The following is a 19126-nucleotide window of genomic DNA, read 5'->3' as shown; positions in this document are numbered from 1 at the left end:
CCCTGAACTCCCCAAAGGGTTTCCGCAAAGTATTTAAAAATTTTTTAAATCTTAAATTGGAGTATAGTTGATTAACAATGTGTTATTTTCAGGTGTACAGCAAAGTGATTCAGTTATACATATACACGTATCTATTCTGTTTCAAATTCTTTTCCCATTTAGGTGATTACAGAATACTGAGCAGAGTTCCCTGTGCTATACAGTAGGTCCTTGTTGGTTATCTATTTTAAATAGTAGTGTGTACATGTCAATCCCAAACTCCCAATCTATCCCCCCACCCCAGCAAAGCATTTCTTTTTTTAACATCTTTATTGGAGTATAATTGCTTTACAATGGTGTGTTAGTTTCTGCTTTATAACAAAGTGAATCAGCTATACATATACATATATCCCCTTATCTCCTCCCTCTTGCATCTCCCTCCCACTCTCCCTATCCCACCCCTCTAGGTGGTCACAAAGCATGGAGCTGATCTCCCTGTGCTATGCAGCTGCTTCCCACTAGCTATCTATTTTACATTTGGTAGTGTATATATGTCAGTGCTAATCTCTTACTTCGTCCCAGCTTACCCTTCCACCTCCCTGTGTCCTCAAGTCCATTCTCTACGTGGGCAGGGGATTTTCTTCCCATAATCCTGCAAAACAAAACACTCAAAGGAAGGTTAACGACTATTCCCCGAGAGTTTCACCTTGTCTTGTAGAAAGTATACAAGGCCTAGAAACAAATTAATTTTGATCAACCTTGGTTTTCCTTTCTGGACTCTGCCAAAGACACTAATGAGCAGAGAAACAGCCACATCAGGGGAAAGTTTGGAGGTGGATGGAGTGGAAAGGGCCACATAATCCCTAGTCAGAATTGTGGCTCTGTAGGAAACAGAATATTAAATCACTGAAAGTGAGGTATAAAATGTTGTTTTATGAATTCTCATATCTCTTTAAACAACTTCAGAAAGGGGAAAAGGTAGTTTCATCTTAGAATATATCTAGATTGCTCTGGGTTCATGCTATGGTAGGTTTTAAATCAAAGAGAATTGCTTAGTATATTTGTTTTGGAGACTCTCCAAAAAAAAAAAGAAGAAGAAGAAAGAAAGAAATGTGCTATGTAGCTCAGGCTGACAACCAGGACATGATAATGCAGAGTCCTTCCAACTGGAGGTAAAGTCCCCACAAAAAAGAGTCTGTCTGCTTGTGGCCCAGTTCTTCCAAGAGTTCCCACCCACCACCCCAACTCCCTTTTATATAAACTTCCCAGAGGGACACCTTTGGTGTCCTGGGAAAGCCCCATTCGTCTGCCAAATGCAGCTTCTCCTCTGATCCCTCTTATGATACTGTGTTCAAGGCTGACACATTTCTGTTCATAGTTACCATTTCTTTCCTCCCCTTTTGCCAGTTTTTAGTCCAATATGCCAATTGTCCTGCATTTGTATGACTTCAGACCTTAAACATTTTCACCAACAGTGGAGAATTCTGTAGAGCACTTTCTGAAAAACTCAGTCTATAATCTCCTCCCTTCCCCCAGCCAGCTCACTGGGGCAGTGATTTCCTCAAAGAATTCCAACAAATTAGTTCAGCACGACTCCCCTTCCTGAAATGATGTTAGCTGTCTTTAATCAAGCTTGCTATTCCAACTGTTCCTGATTTGATACCTTCAAGTAGTTACAGAGTCCTTCCCTCTAACTGAAGTTAAACTGACAGGCTTATCTTCTTATTCCCAGCATACCCACAAATACTGATAATATTTCAGGGAGCGGGTGTGGGTGATGAAGAGGAAAAAGGATTCATTAAATCTTTTAACTTATCCTACTTTTTTCATAGACAGACTTTTTTTTTTTTTTTTTTTGGTTAAGTCCCAAAATAAGTGTTTAAAATCAGAATCCCAGAGAGAGGCATCTCAAAATCAGTCCTGGTGCTTTAAAAATGCTAGTACTCCCTTTACACGTTCGAACAAATGTTTAAAGTAAGGCCACCTTAATTATCTGGTGCCAATGGAATGAATTTCCTACACTAATCATGGCTGGTATTTACTTGGTGTTTGTAGTGCCAAATCTCAACTTCTGAAGTCAAGAGGTTAAGTTATAAATACCCGCTATTAGATAGCTGTAAAATATTTGCCTGAAGCCTTTGATAGCTTAAAGCTTTCCATTATAGGTATATACAGACATGTATATTCTTGTAGCTATGTATATTTTAAGATACGTATGTATCTCCACAACACCTCATGTGTGGTCATGAAATCCATCACATAAACTTCTGCATTTTCCAAACCCTGGGATACAATTTCAAGCCATATATAAACTGACTTTATACTGCCCATATGCACTGCACTGGGCCCTACCACGCAGATGGCATCATCATTTCCACAGTCTGATTCACAGTCCAAACCCAGGAGACGGTCTCAAGGAAAAGACGTTTTAGGACCAGGTTTCCAACTTGAAACTCTCCATGGGAATTTCCAGAATAACTCTGATACATCAAGGGGGAAAAAAAAAGTGAAGAAGGACTGAAAACCAGAACCAAAACCAAACAAAAGCATTAAAAAGTTATGTGATGAAGTGGGATGCTATAAAGTTTTTATTATGACTTGTTTGGAAAGAGCTTGCTTAACAAAAGCAGTCATCCTCTATTCAAATGCAAAGCAATAAAACATTTTATAGTCCACTATTATACGCCGTAATGCGTATGGAATGGTTAAGCCCAATCAGATCTTAGAAAAGTACATTTTGTTTGCTCTTCTAGGAAAGTTTGCCCTTTAAAAGAGAGGGAAAAAAAAAAAGTGAAGGAAGAAAGAAACTACTACAGTGTTATGGGGATGGAGAATTATCTGGAAATTATACAACTGAGGAATGGATGCAGAAAGGGGAGCTATCTCTTTACCTGGAAAAGAGAAAATTAGTGGGGGAAATGAGAGCTGTCTTCACATATTTTCAGGGCAATTTTGTAGAAGAGTTATTAATTTTAGAGTTATGATGTGAAGTTACACAGGACAAAACTAGATCCAATTGGTAAACATTGGGGTGAAGGAGGGGGGTAGATTTGACTCAATACAGAATCTTCTGACATGATAGCTTCTCACAAAGGGATGATCTGCCTTGGGAACCATTGAGTTCTCCATGTATAGAAGCAGAGGCTCATTTAGCATCTAATAGGGACGATCAGCTCGGTGCTTTGTGACCGCCTGGAGGGGTGGGATAGGGAAGGTGGGAGGGAGGGAGACGCAGGAGGGAAGAGATATGGGAACATATGTATATGTATAACTGATTCACTTTGTTATAAAGCAGAAACTAACACACCATTGTAAAGCAATTATACCCCAATAAAGATGTTAAAAAAAAAACAGGGATGTTATACAGGTAGGAGGCTGTCCTGCGGCAGGTGGACTCCAGATGAGTTGACTTACATGGTACCTCCCATATCTAGATGTCTATGATTCTAAGATTTGCATAAAATTCCAAATTGGCATTTGGAGACATTTCATATCCCCCGTAAATCTGAGCATGCATCTGAAAGGGGTTTTCATGAGAAAAATTTAGAAAGTATAAATTTGTTCTCATTGGTTAGTGCTCCCTATGAAAAAAGGGGTTTCTTTTTTAAAGTAGGAAATGTCAGAAATAAAGTCTTTTTTGATCTCAGGTTTGGAGCACAGAGTTTTTCCATTGTTCATTCATAACCCTTTTGTCAAATGTCTTCAAGTTGGGAACCACAATATGTTGAAAGGCTGTAGGGAAATTCCAAAAGGTTTAAAGAAATCAGAGCTGTCAAATTCTGAACAGAAATTTGTGGTAAAGTATATTAGTTCTTTTCCTTCCACATTATCACCCGATTCCTGTTTTTTTTTTTCCAAATCACACATCTGCCAAAGGCCCCCTTTCCTTTTGACTCCCCCTCCCTCATTTTCACCTCCTGTGTCCTCTTAGGTCCTGTTCTTGCCTCTCATAGCATATTTTCTTTCTGAGGTAAAACAAAGGAAACCTATTCCTATAGCTCTCTCCTTAACAGGAGAAACCAGACGGGCTCTCTGAAGGGGTAGGAAATAAGAGAGTTGGAGAACTGCTGAGCTAGTCTCATTACCTCACTCCTTGTTTATCCTCAAACTTGCCAAAAATTGCCCAGGAACAGACTTCCTGCTCCATCATTTAAAATGACTCTCTCTCTCTCTCCTACTTTCTTGCCAAACTTACTTCATGATACAAGAGACTCTGAGACGGAAGAGGGCAAGGTAATAATAAGCCCAGGATGAATTCTATCCTTGTTAAGTACCTTTCATTCCTCAGAATCCCCAAAGGCCTGACAATCTATATTTCATGCCCTTCTACCTCACCACAGAAAGTTGGACTCTATGCTGTGAAGGGAATACACAATAAAAGCAGAGGTAAACTCTCTTCAAGTCCGATCATTACTTCCATTATGCATTAGCATTTCTATGACACCCTATATTGGTCATTGTTATATTACTCAGTCTAGACAGGAGGGTAAGGGGTCTTCCTGTAAATGGTATTTCCACACATTTTCCTTCTCTTTACTTGCCTTCCTTCTCGGGTTCCCTTTCTGGGTACTATATTTTCCCTCTCACATGGAATTCTTCTATTTAAATCCATCAGAATTCATTTCAGGAAGTTTATGAGGAAAGCATCTACCTCGCAAAGCACAAAGCAAGAGGCACAGAGTGAAAGTTTTCTTTTTAAGTTTTTCATTAAATAGAAACATGTTATGAAATAGAATATTAAATGTGAATAGCACATGACACTACCTTAAAGGAAAAGATATCTATGTCATTCACCAAGCAGGGGAAAAAGGGCTGTCTTAACCACACTAGTCTACCACTAGCCATGAAAACATTAAAATAGCTGATCCATAAAGTGTGTGCTTAGTAGGTATCACCTGTTTTATATTTACGATCTCATTTATCTCCCACAACAACCTTATGAGATGACACGATACTATTTTCATCGTGAAAGAGAAAAATGAAGCTTAGAGAGATTAAGCAAGACACGTGCAAGGTCATGCCGACTCTTTAAGGAATTCGGACCCACATATTCCTGACTTCAACATCTTTCCTCTGAACCACCATTTTCCATCCTGCCTCGGGCGTTTCTTCCTGGACAAACGTGAAGATAGAGACCATTTTCATTTTGACTGGATCTTCCTAACTGCTTCCATCTTGACTTAGGGTACATGCAGTCTTTATTTCGTTGTGACGTTGGGGTGAACCCTCAAGCACTTGCAGTTCTCCATTACTGAGTAACTCCTGGCCGGTGGAATCTTCATTCAGATGTTCTTCCATTTTCACTGTTCTTTCCCGTTCATCCCTGTCTCACGAATCTATGCTTGAACTTGGGGGGCGGGGTGGGCAGAGTGCAGTGCAAGCCTCTGCTTCTCACTGAAAAGGCAGCTGTCCACTGAGTTCACACAGTAACTTGAGTAGGTGTGTTACTTAATACGCCACAAGAAAATGCCCACCCCTAGAGTCTACAATTGTGGATTTAACAGGCCTCCTGCTGCTGCTCGGCTGCCTTCCAGAGGCCGGCCGAATTGCTTCCTCTGCAAGCAGGACCTTCTGCCAGAGACTCTGGGGGACTGCGGTTGTTGATCTGTGGTGAGAGGTGACAGGTGGTCACTCTGCAATCGTGGGATGTTAAAATTGATATTAAAATATTTTTTCCAAAGGGTGAACGGAGACTGGGTAAAGAAAGAAAGGCTGTTTGATACTGCACCCTAATGTTTCTGTGCCTTCGGAGAAGGTGTGCTGGCTCCCAACCAGCTTTCCACACTCAGAGACCTAAATCCTCAGAAGACTCCTTCCGGGAAGATCTTGGCATGAGGATACAGCGGGTATGCCCGAGCCGGGCCTTCACAGAGGTTTGTTTAACTGAAACCCCTCACCCAAACATAGCTCCTCACCAGCGTCAACGAGGGGGCTCCATGTAGAGCATAACTACTACTTTATAGAGGCTGTTATCCCCCCCTCCTTTTTTTTCTCAAGAATACTGAGGAACTACTACAGATGGTCTAAGAATGACAATTCCAGAGGCAACAGGCCTTCTTATTTGACCTATGGCATAGCAAACTTCATGGAAGGACCAGGAGCTTTCTACAACTCACCGAATGAATTTGTCACCGTAGTGGAACAGCGGAAGGCAGGAAGTGCTCGTTTCGTGAACCTGAAGAAACCGAATTGCCTTTGGATAAAAGTCATCTCCTTCTGGAGACAGTAGATGGGTCATTTCTAAAACATTGTTTTTTGGAAAAAAAGTGAGAGATGTTTTGATAGTTCAGCTGAAACGTATCATATGTTTTATATCAATGGTTCTGCTTTTGTTCTTTATTCGGGTTTCTGTTGTTTAAACCTTCATGGAAATAGCTGCTTCTTAGGCATGTGCTGTATTGCTTTCTTCCTGTTGTGATATATCAGGGTATTCCTGGGAGACTGCAACTCTTCCTGAGACCAGGAATTCAGTGCGTAGATTCCTTTCTCAAAGAGTTTTTTCGGGAAGGAAGCCAGGCTCGACCCTCTGAATTTGGAGTTGGCAGTTGTTAGCACTACTCTGTCACAGTGGACATTTGTCATTCTTTTTTGGTTGCCCAGAAAGTATCTGAACTCCTTACCCATATTTGCAAACTTCTCTGCCTTGGGATTCTTGGTGGAAGGCCAGGTTATTAAGCAGCAGAGAAGCTGAAAATGCTGTATATTCATTGTTTTCCAAATTTCTCTACAGTGAGGGCCCAAACATGTGACCCAGGCTCCCACAATCAGATGCATCCATCACAGACTTAGAATCTGGAATTTGTGATACAAGGAGCTTGGATGGTGAGGAAGACTCTGGCCGTGGTGGTAGCTACAGGGTAATCAAGGTCCTGGGCCAGCGGAGCTGGTAATGCCAGAGGCAGTGTCCAGTTCTCAGAGCTGGCAGCCCAAGACGTGCCAGCTGCAGGGCCTCGGGGTCACTGTGACATCCTCCCCAGAGCAGTTCCACAGTTGGATTCTGGGCACTGTTCCTGGTAGTGGAGCTGAGAATCAGGCTAAGTTATCTGACAAATCCGTGAGCTACTCAAAAGCCTTTTAATAAATTCTCCTCCTAGAATGGCTTTCTGTCTGCTGCTTACAACTAAAACTCCTGACTTAAAACAGTAGAAATAAATTTAGAATAGCTAAAAGTTCCAATTTCTTAAAATAACAGAAAAATCATCTCAAAGCATAAAACTGTACACCAGTGCAGTTCAGAACCCATTGAACTCTATAAGGGGTGCGTTATGAATATAAATACACATATTTACATATCTGTACAGAGACATAAGCATGTATATGTGTGTATGCACGTGTGCGTGTGCGTGTGTGTGTGCGTCTGTGTGTATACATCCAAGACACACAGTTCAATATGTCCCATTTAGGACTGGAAGCCAGTGGCATCCAATGCCAAACTTTAAATTCCCTTCTGAAGTTGTAAGACCACCCTCCTGCTCCCCAGTCGATTGCTTGCTTTCTGTTCACTTCCTCTATTGAAAGAATGTATTTTATTTTTATCAAGCAGAACAGCATTCTCCTCCTTTTCCAACCAATTTCAGCTGTGTTAATCACTAACACAAAATGAACTAAGACCAGCCAACACCAGCTGCAGGGTGGCATTCATTTTGAAGCAGAAACGCTGAGCTTAAGTGAAATGCAAAGTTGTTAAAAGGGGAGTGTGTACCGTATACCCTCGGGGACGTATGCTGTGCTTCTTAAGGAAGTCTGGGGCTCCGAAATCCTGGTTCACAAAGCACACACTTTTTTTTTTTTTTTTTTTGCAACAAGAAATCCAATAATGCAGAGGAAACTGAAGCAAACTTCCCTGGAATCTCCACTGAACTAGCATTTTCCAAAGCTCCTAGCCAGAACATGGAAATGTTTACAAAGCTTGTTCCCCTCTGTAGGTTATATCATTGAATCCTTGCAGTGCCTGTGGGGACTAAACCAAGGCGGGTACATCTCTGTCTTACAGACACGAAACCAAGGGCCAGGGTCACCCAGATTGTTAATGGCGGAGCCAGTACTAGAATCATGAACTTCTGGCCCCTAGTTCATTTTTCTCTATCATGACATTTCTTAACGTTTCAGGGTTGGTTTTCTGGTTTCCTGCTTTTGGATAGAGATACACACATGCACACACACACATACACACGCATGCATGTGTGTATGCACATATATCTCTATTCATCTATATATTTGTATATACATTTATTTTAGTATGTATTTTTATATATTTGTTAAACTATTTAAATATACAAAATATATTAAATACTATATAATAAAATTACTTCCAGTCAAGGGAAAATATCAGGAAATTGCTTACGTGTCCTCTTCCAAAAATAGTGAGTGACTAACCTTTTTATGAGCCAGCCATGAGCTGGGGGCTCATCTTTGACATCTGCTTTCCTCCATAATGACTGTTCTTGCTCCTTTTCCCCAAGGTAACTCCTATCCACCCTCCACTGTCCAGCATAAATAGCCCTTCTTCTGGGAAGCCTCATCAATTAGGTCGAGGTCCTTTTATTATGTGCGCTCCCAGTCTTGTATTCCTTTCTCACATCATTGTCATTCATTACATATGAGTTAATGTGTCTACTTCTTTAATACCTATTTTTGTGTACTATTCTATCCCCAGGACCTAGCCCAGTGCCTGGCACGGAGTGGACACTCAATCATCTTTCCAGAAGGATGACATGAGAGCAGAGCGCGAGGCATTAATCAACAGCAGGTGGGTCTCCTCATTCCGGACAGTGTGGTAGATAAGACGGGGTCTGCAGTCACAACACTTGTGTTTGAAGCCTGGCTCTGCAACCTCCCAGTTGTGTGACTAAACAAGTTGCTGGGACTCTGCCCTTGAGTGGCCTCACCAACATTTTGTTGACCATACAGTTGCCTATCTCACAGAGCTGCTTGAGAATTAATTGAGTTTATATCAGGAAAGTATTCAAGACACTGCCTGGTACATAATTGCTTAATAAATATTGGCAGTGCTTATTTTTTATAACAAGGTGAGAAGAATGAGTGTGAATAAAAACAGGTTTACAGGTTCAGTGGTGGGAAATTTAAGAAGATCCTGTATGAAGACTTCTATTTTCTGGGCAAGTGAGAAAATGAGAAAAAGAGGAAGTTTGAGTGTCAGAGATCAGAGGAAAGTGCTACAAACTAAACTGCACAGAAACCCTGCCTGCATCCGTCCCATCATGGAGCCTGCCTCTCCCCACTCTCCCAGGTCTTCTATGTGGGCAGGCAAAGCCAGCTTGCCTCCCCACAGGGCGAGCAATCAGAGTCATTTTGCTAATTCTACTTCAGGAATGGAAAACTCAAAAGTCCAACACATCAAGGACCCCAGAGCGCCCACCCAGTCAGCAATACCAAGGCCTGAGAGTTTCATGTGAATGTGGAATGCACCAAATATACAATTAGCAAATAGCTTTTGCGTTCTGGAAGAATCTGGCCCCTTTGCAGTAGTCCTTAGTTGCTTGAAGTTCTGAGATTTTATTGTATCCTTAGGGTGATCAACTCTGTTTCCTTAATGTGTGCAATTGCAGACATCCGTTCATTGGGGCAGACGAGCTAACCTGTCACTGCGTGATGGATGTTTTCCTATTGCTCTGCTGAAGAGCATTAAGTTAAGCCTTCACTCCAGCTCCACAGATAGTTGAGACAACAGATGGCCTTTTTTTTGCAATTCTAAGGAACTGCTGCCACAGGAGGTTCAGAAGAGTGGCTTCTATATGTTGATGGCTTAAAATAGACTTGGCAAATAAAGAACTGTTATCATTACGTATGCCAGTGAGTACAGTGGCCGATGAAGGTGGGGTTGGCGGTAAGGAGGGAAAACTTGGTCTAATTGTCTTCCTGACCTTGCAGGATGCAGTAAATTTAGGCTACAGGGTGGATGGAGGGAGCCAGAGGAGTTTTGAAGAAGTCAAGTTCTACCTGTAATACTTGCAGATGTTGAATATCTTTTCTGAGGACACAAATGTCATCTTAAGCACAACTAGAAGACCGACAATGCAAATCCATTTTCAAGAATGATTGGTAATGCTTCAATGAATATTAATTCCATTCATTAAAAATACTTATAATCAAACCCTGGAACTGGTGAATTTTTTTTAAATGACAGTTTGGAGGCATATGAACAAGCTTGATATCATTTCTCCTGTTTTCTGGGATTTCTATGACAAAGGGAGGCATTTAAACTCTCTTGAAGCAAACAAAATTAGTGCCCCTTCAATATATGTGTACTGCATTTCTGACCATTTATGGGACTCCAGCAATTTATCACAGTAAGAAGTATTCTGCTTCACATAAGACTAGACTATTTGATGAGCTCATGGGATTATTAGCAGTGCACTGACTACCTGAAAATCATCATTGTTCAGAGCTATCAACTTCACCAAAAAGGAATCAAAAGCCTGGTTGGCAGGCTGCTATTTATATTCATGGTAGAAAGCTTGTTGCCATCTGAACACTGCACTTTAGGGGCTTCTTGGAGGGAATGCCACATTTGGCCTGAAGCAAAATGCACCTACTGATTGAATGGGATTTCATATTTGTAATGGTCTCACAAAAGACAGTGAAACTACATTGTTACATGTATTAGACATTAAAGAGACCACTTCTACTAGAAATGCTCTCTTTCACATACAGGTAGAGCATTTGCTAATTCTATGGGCAAGAAATGCAGATTCTATAATACCTGCAGAGCGTCCAGACACACCACCCCTACTCAGGTGGCAGAGGATTATTCTACAGTCTGCTCGCAGATCAAGGATGCAAAGTGTAAATGCTTTCAGCAGATGCTTTGAATCTTGAAGGCATATGTTGTTCATGCTTCTTTAAAAGAAATTGCCAAAACTGCTGTACTAGTTCAAATCATCTGGCATTTGGGAACCTCGGTTATTATTTTCATATGAAAGTAAAACCAAGAGTTGGGTCATAAAACGACAGTCCAGTGCAAGGTCGTTGGCAGTCCATGCAATAGAACTTTAATTTACTTAACAAGAATGCAAGGTAAGGATAATGATTTGTGGGTGATATGGAGGAACAAAACCTCCCTGTAATTGGCAAAATAACTTCCGAGTATTTTCCAATGAAGAATTTAGCCTTCAAATTGTGGCACCCTCACAGCAGTGATGCTGCTGGAAGGATATGGTGAGTGTGCTCTTTGACTTTATGCCTAGAATGTGGTAGGCACACTGATAGGCACTGGGGATACACAAAACCTCATAGTCAGAACCCCCTCCCCCCAAATTATTCCCATTAATACAGCCTGGGTGTACGGAATTGCAGTATATCTCCCCCACCACCACCTGTTTCCTCTTGAGTTTCATAAGAGGAAACGATGGTCATTTTATCTAGATTTAGTTATTGTATTCATTCAACTGAAATCTAAAGATACACCTTTTGCTCTAACCAGGGAAATGGAAAGATTTGAATATCTAATTTAACAAGACATTATCAGTTAAGGGTTTTTGGTTGCAATCAACAGAAAGAGGTTCTGAGCAAAGAAAGGAACTTAACGGAAAGATTTGGGGATGTTCAATGGATTGAAGAAACATGTAAACCAGGACTCAGAAAGGACATGAACCAGGGCAGCTTCAGGGACCCAAACAGCAGGAAGGAATGGAGCACATGGGCAGGACACCTTCCATAGGATGGATTTTTTTTGTCCAACACTTTAATACTTACTTGTAAAGCTAAGTAAACAGCACAAGTCTTTAATGTTGAAGGTTTTGCTGAATCATCACTACCTTTTTTTTCTTTTATAGATCATGTATGTAATGTATCTACCTAAAATATCTTTGTCTATGTTTTTTTTGTTTTTTTTTTTTTGGTGTTTTTTTTTGCGGTATGCGGGCCTCTCACCGTTGTGGCCTCTCCCGCTGCCGAGCACAGCCTCCAGACACGCAGGCCCAGCGGCCATGGCTCACAGGCCCAGCCGCTCCGCGGCACGCAGGATCCTCCCAGACCGGGGCACGAACCCGTGTCCCCTGCATCGGCAGGTGGACTCCAAACCACTGCGCCACCAGGGAAGCCCTGTCTATGTTTTTATACTTTTATAGTTTTAGGTTTACATTTAAATCTATGATCTATTTTGAGTTAATGAATTTAAGTCATGTTTTAATATGGCTTTAGGTGTGGATCCAAGTTTTGTTTTCGTGGGTTTATTTTAATGTTTTCCAGCATCATTTGTTGAAAAGACTATTTTTCCTCCACTGAATTGCCTTTGCACCTATGTTGAATATTACTTGTCCACATGTGTTTTGTCCATAATCCATCAGTTGTTATATGTGGATCTATTTCTGCATTCTCTGATCTGTTTCACTGACCTATTTGTCTATATGTGAACCAATGCCACAGTGCCCTCATTACTTTAACTTTATAGTAAGTCTATATAGACTTTACAGTAAGTCTTTATAATAAGGTCGTATAAGACATCTAACATTCTTTTTCTTTTTCAAAGATGTTTTGGGTTTTCTATGTTCTTTGCATTTCTATATGAATTTTAGCATCATTTTTCCAATTTCTATCAAAAGAAAAGAGCTTGCTAAGATTTTTATTGGTGTTGCATTGAATCTACAATTTAGGGAGAATTATCATCTTAATAATATTGAACCGTAAGTCCCATTAATAAGGTATATCTCTCCAATTATTTAAGTCATAGTTCATTTCCCTTAGACATATTTTATAGGTTTTAGTGTACAAGGCTTACCATATTTTTCAGATTTATCCCTAGGTATTTTATATTTTTAATGCTATTCCAAATAGTATTTTTTAATTTTAGTTTCCAGTTGTTAATATAGAAATTCAGAAATACAAATGATTTTGGTACTGGTCTTTTATCCTTCAAACTTGCTAAACTTACTTGTTAGTTCTAAGAGTGTTTTTGTAGATTTTTATCAGATTTTCTACATGGACAATCATGCATTCTGAATTAAAAACAATTTTCCTTTTTCCCTTCCAAAATAAATGCATTTTTTCTTGCCTTATTGCTCTGACCAGACCTCTAGTACAGTGTTGAATTGGAGTACGAGAAGGCACATCTTTTTATTCTTCCTGAATGTAGTGGGAAAGCATTCAGTCTTTCATCATTAAGTATTGTGCTGGCTGTAGGTTTTCTTTGATGTCTTTTATCAGAGTAAGCAGAAATTCTCTCTATTACTGGTTTGCTTAGAGTTTTCATCAGGAATGGATGCTGGATTTTGTCAAATGCTATTTCTGCATATATTCAGATGATGATATGGTTTTTCTTTTTTTGTGTTAATATGATGAATTACACTGATTGATTTTTAACGTTAAGCCAAATTTGCATTCTTGGAATAAACCTCACTTGGTCATGATGTACTACGCCTTTCATATATGCTTGGATTTGATTTTCTAAAATTTAGTTCCAAATTTTTTATCTATGTTCATGAGGAATCTTGATCTGTAGTTTTCTTATTCTGTAATGTCTTTGGTTGGTTTTGGTAGTGGGCTCACAGAATAAGATAGGAAGTATTTCCTTCTCTTCAGTTTTCTGGAAGAGTTTATGTAGAATTAGTATTATTTATTCCCTAAATATTTGGTAGTGATGCCACTTAAACTTGGAATTTCTTTATGAGAAGGTTTTTAACTACAAATTCAATTTTTAAAATACATATAATGCTAAGGAGGTTATATATTTCTTCTTTTGTGAACTTTGGTAGTTTGTGTCTTTCAAGGAATTTATCTATTTCATCTACATTGTTGAAGTTATTGACATAGAATTGTTCAACATATTCCCATATTATCCATTTATATAGTATGCTTCCATTTCTCCCTTCCTAGCCTTCATGATATTGCTTTTATCCATTTTACTTATACATATGCCCCATAGCACATAGCTGTAATTTTTGTTTAAATAATCAAATATTTTAAAGGAGTTTAAATAATAATAAAATAATCTATTTCCCCAGAGTTTCCATGTATGGTTCTCCTCATTCTTTTGAGTAAATCCAAATTTTCATCTGGTAACATTTTCCTTCTGCTTGAAGGACTTCCTTTAACATTTCTTATACTGAGATGCTGCTGGTGATAAATTCTTTCAGCTCTTAGGTGATTGAAAAAGTCTTTTTTCCTCTCCTCCTCCCCCACCACCCCCCTTGGCAATTACAAATCTGTTCTCTATATTTGTGAGTCTGTTTTTGTTTTGTAGATACACTCATTTGTGTCATATTTTAGATTCCACATATAAGTGGTATCATATGGTATTTGTCTTTCTCTTCTGACTTACTTTGCTCAGTATGATAATCTCTAGGTCCATCCATGTTCCTGCAAATGGCATTGTTTCATTCTTTTTCATGACTGAGTAGTATTCCACTGTATATATATACCACATCTTCTTTATCCATTCATCTGTTGATGGACATTTAGGTTGTTTCCATGTCTTGACTATTGTAAATAGTGCTGGTATGAACATAGAGGTGCATGTATCTTTTTGAATGATAGCTTTGTCTGGATATATGCCTAGGAGTGGGATTGCTGTATCATATGGCAACTCTATTTTTAGTTTTTTGAGGAACCACCCTACTGTTTTCCATAATGGTTGCACCAATTTACATTCCCATCAACAGTGTAAGAGGGTTCCCTTTGAAAAAGTCTTTATTTCACTGGGTATAAACTTCTAGGTTGATAGTTATTTTTCCTTCAGTATTTTAAAGGTGTTTCTCCACTGTCATCTTGCTGGTATTGTGTCAGATGAGGAGTTTGTGATGTTCCCTATCTTTGTTCTTCTGTATGTGATGTAGTTTTTCTAGAGCTGTTTTTTAAGATTTTCTATTTATCACTACTTTTGAGAAATTTGATTGCCATATGTCTTGGTGTAGTTTTCTTTATGTTTCTTGTGCTGAAGTTCATTAGGATTCTCAGATATGTAGTTTTTAGATGCCATCAAATTTGGAACTTTCCAGTCATTTCTTCAACTATTTTTTTTTTCTCTCTCACCAACCTCTCATTTGGGGACTCTGATTAGAGGTATATTCGGATGTTAAAAGTTGTCTCAAAGCTACTGAAGCTCATCATCTTCATTTTGCATTTCATCTTGGATTGCTTCTATTGCTATGTTTTCAAATTCACTAATTTTTTCTTCTGTAATGTCTAATTTGCTATTAATTCCATCCAGTGTATTTTTTTTAAATCTCAGACATTGTAGTTTTTAGCTCTAGTTGTTCAATTTTTTGTATTTGTTTTTCATATGTTCTGTATCTCTATTTGGGGGGCTTTCAGAATATAGTTATAATAACTTAATGTCTGTGCCTGCTAATTCTAACATCTGTGTCAGTTCTGTGTAGGTTTTAATTGATATTATTCTCCTCATTATAGGTCACATTTTTCTGCTTCTTAGAATGCCTATTACTCTTTTGTTGGATACCAGACATTGTGAATTTTACCTTGTTGGCTCCTAAATATTTTTGTATACCCATAAATAGTCTTAAGCTTTGTTGTGGTATACAGTTAAGTTTCTTGGAAACATTTTGATCATTTTGTGTCTTGCTTTTTAAGACTTGTTAGCCTGGACCAGAGCAGCATTTAATCTTGGTAATGTGTCCCTTAGTACTGAGGCAAGACCCTTCTAACTACTCTACCCAATATCCCATGAATTATGAGGTTTTTCAGTCTGGCTGGTGGGAACAGACACTGTAACTGGTCCTTTATGAGCGTTGAATACATTTTTGTTAATGTTTTCTCCAATCTTGGACAGTTTTCTCATATACATAAGCTGATCAGTACCCTGCTAAATGCTCAAAGGTTAGGGTTAGGGTTAGGGTTAGGGTCTCTGCAGATCTCCAGAGTTCGCTATGCAGCTCTCTCCTCTGACCCAGGTACTCTATCTTACAAATTCAAGTTGCCTTGGCAGTTGTTTGAGGCAAGAAGGTAAATTTGATCCCTGTCATTCTATCTCAGCCACAAGAGGAAGCCAATAATTTATTCTGAAATTATTTCAAAAATACAGAAAAATTTTAAGACATGTGCAGAGAACTCCCATATTCTCTTTACCCAGATTTCTCAATTATTAACATTTTACCATATTTGTTCTACCTCTCTCTCTCCATGTATATATATATATATAGATAGATAGATAGACACACATATATATTATCATTATTCTTTTTTAAACCATTTAAGCAGTAACTGCAGGCCCAATGATTCATCACTCTCACTTCCTCCAGTGTCTATCTTTCCAAAACAAAGACAGTCTCCTACACAACCACAGTACAACCAAAATCAGAAAACAATATCAATACAACTCTACCATCCAGTTCACAGAACACTCTCAAGTTTTTCCAACTATCCCAACAATGTCTCTTTTTTTCTGGTCCAGTAGCCAATCCAAGATCATGCATTGCATTTAATTGCAATGTATTTCCAATATCACTCAATCTGGAATCATTTTTTAGTCTTTCCACCTTTTCAGTCTGTAGATATTCCTTTACCTGAGTTTGTCTCATGTCCAGAATCAGGCCATATTTTCTTTGCAGCAAAAGGCTATGATATGCTTTTGTAGGGATATCACATCGAGACACACAAGGTTAATCTGTCCCACAACAAGTGAGGTTATTGTTCACTGGATCAAGTTGATATCCACCAAGTTTCTCCACTATAAAGTCACCATTTTTCCTCTTGTGACTGATAAGCATTTTGTGGGAAGATATTTTGAGACAGCACCAATGTTTAGCTCCTAATCGAACCTCCACCCACCAGCCTGATATCTATGGATGACTCACGCTGAATCCATAGAACGCGGTCTTAACATGTAGTTTATTTTGTTTTCCAAAGGCATCAGCTACCCTGACAGAAGATCAGCTGTTCCAGCAGCAACAGTTCTAACCTCTGTTGAAGACCAATATCAAAAGAGAAACCATACCTTAGAGAAGCAGTTCTTTTCATTTAACAATCCATCTATCAATCCATCTATCATCCATTCACTGAGTAAGTATTGAAAGTACTTTTACATGGTGCCAGGCTGTGGAGATTAAAAAAAAAAAAAAAAAGACATAAGACACAGTGCTTATATCTAATACGCTCCTGCTTTTTATAGGGAAAATAATGTCAACAAGTAATTACAATTCAAGGTGATTATAATACAACAATGTATTATAATGCAGGTAAGTATTAAATATGTGGAGTATCAAAGAAACATAAACTTTATTTGCATATAAGAGAAGGTTTCCTAGAGAGGTAATATTGGAGCTAGGTCCTTTAAGGTGAATGGGAGCTTGGGAGATATTTGACGAGAGTGGGGATAAGTAGAATGTTCCAGTTAGAAGAAACAGCATGTGATAATGTAGGTATAAAAGCATAAAGTACAAAGGACACAGAAGTAGTTCACTGTCCGGAAGAAGGGAGGGTGCAGGAGGGAAGGGGGATTGGTGGCAAGGCAGGAAAAATTGAGGCAGGACCAGCGTGGTACGGGACCAAACATGCTAAGGAGCCTGGATTTTTTATTCACTAGGGGTTCCCACTAATAGTGCAGTTTCCCGGACCCCATCACAATGTTATTTAAATTAGAATCTCTGAGGAAAATCTGGGAGTCTGTATTTTAACAAACACCTCAAGTTTGGAGATCACTGCTATAAGTCAGAGGGTGCTACTGAATACTTTAAAACAGAGTGAAATAATCAGATTTGTGTTTCAGAAAGATCACTTTGGGATTCGCAGAGGATGTCTTGAAAAGGGGGGCAGGTAGACACAAACACCTGTGGCAGTAGTCATAGCACTCTCCCAGTTCTTTCCAACACACAGATTGCCAAGATCATCTCTTTTCTGGAGATGATCTTAGCTGAAGTTAAGGAATCTGTGGAGGGGACTTGATCCAAGCTGCCAGCATTGCCTCATGCCTCTGAATTGGTCGGGCTAAAAGGGTAATCCAGACACAAAGACGCTCCAGAGTGGATTGTTAGATTACACTGGCCAGCAAGACTTGCCAAGTGTCTCATTATTGAACACATTTATTACATCCATGTTCAACAGTTAGGAGTGTGGTGGTTATGGTTGATTGGCACTTAGCATCTATTCCACTCCCCTTCCAGTGTAGCGGCTTTCAAACTTTTTTTAAAAGAAAAACATATTACATTGCAGTGCAGTACATGCGTTATGTGTGTGTTGCACAAAACATAACTTACCCTTACTACGCTGATGCCCTCTGAAATTTTTATTCTATTTTATTTCTTTCAGTGCTTTCATGATTCACTAATGATGAGTCCTGATCCTCAGAGTGAAAGCCATTGCCGTAATGTGCTTTCCTGTATAACAGAGGCTAGAAAGCTAAAGACTGCATTTTCCACCCACTTCAGCTAACGTTCCAGGTGTTTTTGGCTCTGCAAACCCAATGCCCTTGTATTGCTTTTGCTATTTCTGCTGGCAAGCGTGTCATGGAAGTGTTTGGTCTTTCTTGGCAATGACAACAGAGTTTTAGTCATTAGCATAGGTGCTTTTCACAGGTATCAAGAAGAAAAGCAAGGGGTGTCCATTTTTGCTGGTGAAGTTTGTATCAGTCATAGAATGGTCTGGAATCTGCAGCATTCGTGGCTTTGTAAGCATGGTACCTTCTTACTCATGTAAGCTTCTGATTGCAGTGGCTTCAAGGTCAAGGCGGTGACCAAGTTCTGAGTGGTAGGAGATGTGTGGGTGCCCAGTACTGTGGTGGGACTGGGGAGAGGGGAGGAAGGTTACCAAAAGGTCCCCCTAGAGACTGTCTGCCCTTCCAGCGATCTACATGCCACTTAAAAACCTGCAGTAAATCTCTATCTAGAGAGGATTCTGTTCTCTGCAACAGAACCCTGGACACAAGTAACCAGTCCCGCTGAAGTACTAAGTCACGGGGGCTCAGGACTTGCCTAAGCCTTCACCTGTCAAACTTAATCTGAATCCAGCCACAAAAATGAATGAAGGACAACTATATCTAACAGCATGGGCCAATCAGAAACAGAAAACTGAATAAAAATAGCAAAATACACAAGTATTTAGTTCTGCTTATATAAAGTTTAGAAAACAAACAAATTAAACCATATTGCTTAGAGATCCATATTTAAGGAAAAGATCTATTAAAAAAAAGAGGGGTTTACCATAAAAGTCAGAATGGTGGGCATGTGATCATTAAGGG

At 39.4% G+C, this 19126-nt stretch overlaps 1 long non-coding RNA gene across 3 annotated transcripts in view; it reads left to right on the top strand.

Moving 5' to 3' along the window:
- Positions 1-19126, top strand: part of LOC117203956 (uncharacterized) — a 132985-nt gene that overhangs the window by 84618 nt on the left and 29241 nt on the right. For all 3 annotated transcript variants that reach the window (XR_007469984.1, XR_007469985.1, XR_004486936.2), the window contains exons 2-3: positions 8636-8728; positions 16801-16953. This is a non-coding gene — a long non-coding RNA (uncharacterized LOC117203956). The remainder of the gene's footprint in view (positions 1-8635; positions 8729-16800; positions 16954-19126) is intronic.

This window comes from Orcinus orca, chromosome 11, assembly GCF_937001465.1.
Source record: "Orcinus orca chromosome 11, mOrcOrc1.1, whole genome shotgun sequence".
Taxonomy (NCBI): domain Eukaryota; kingdom Metazoa; phylum Chordata; class Mammalia; order Artiodactyla; family Delphinidae; genus Orcinus; species Orcinus orca.
This window is presented reverse-complemented; position numbering and strand designations above follow the sequence as displayed.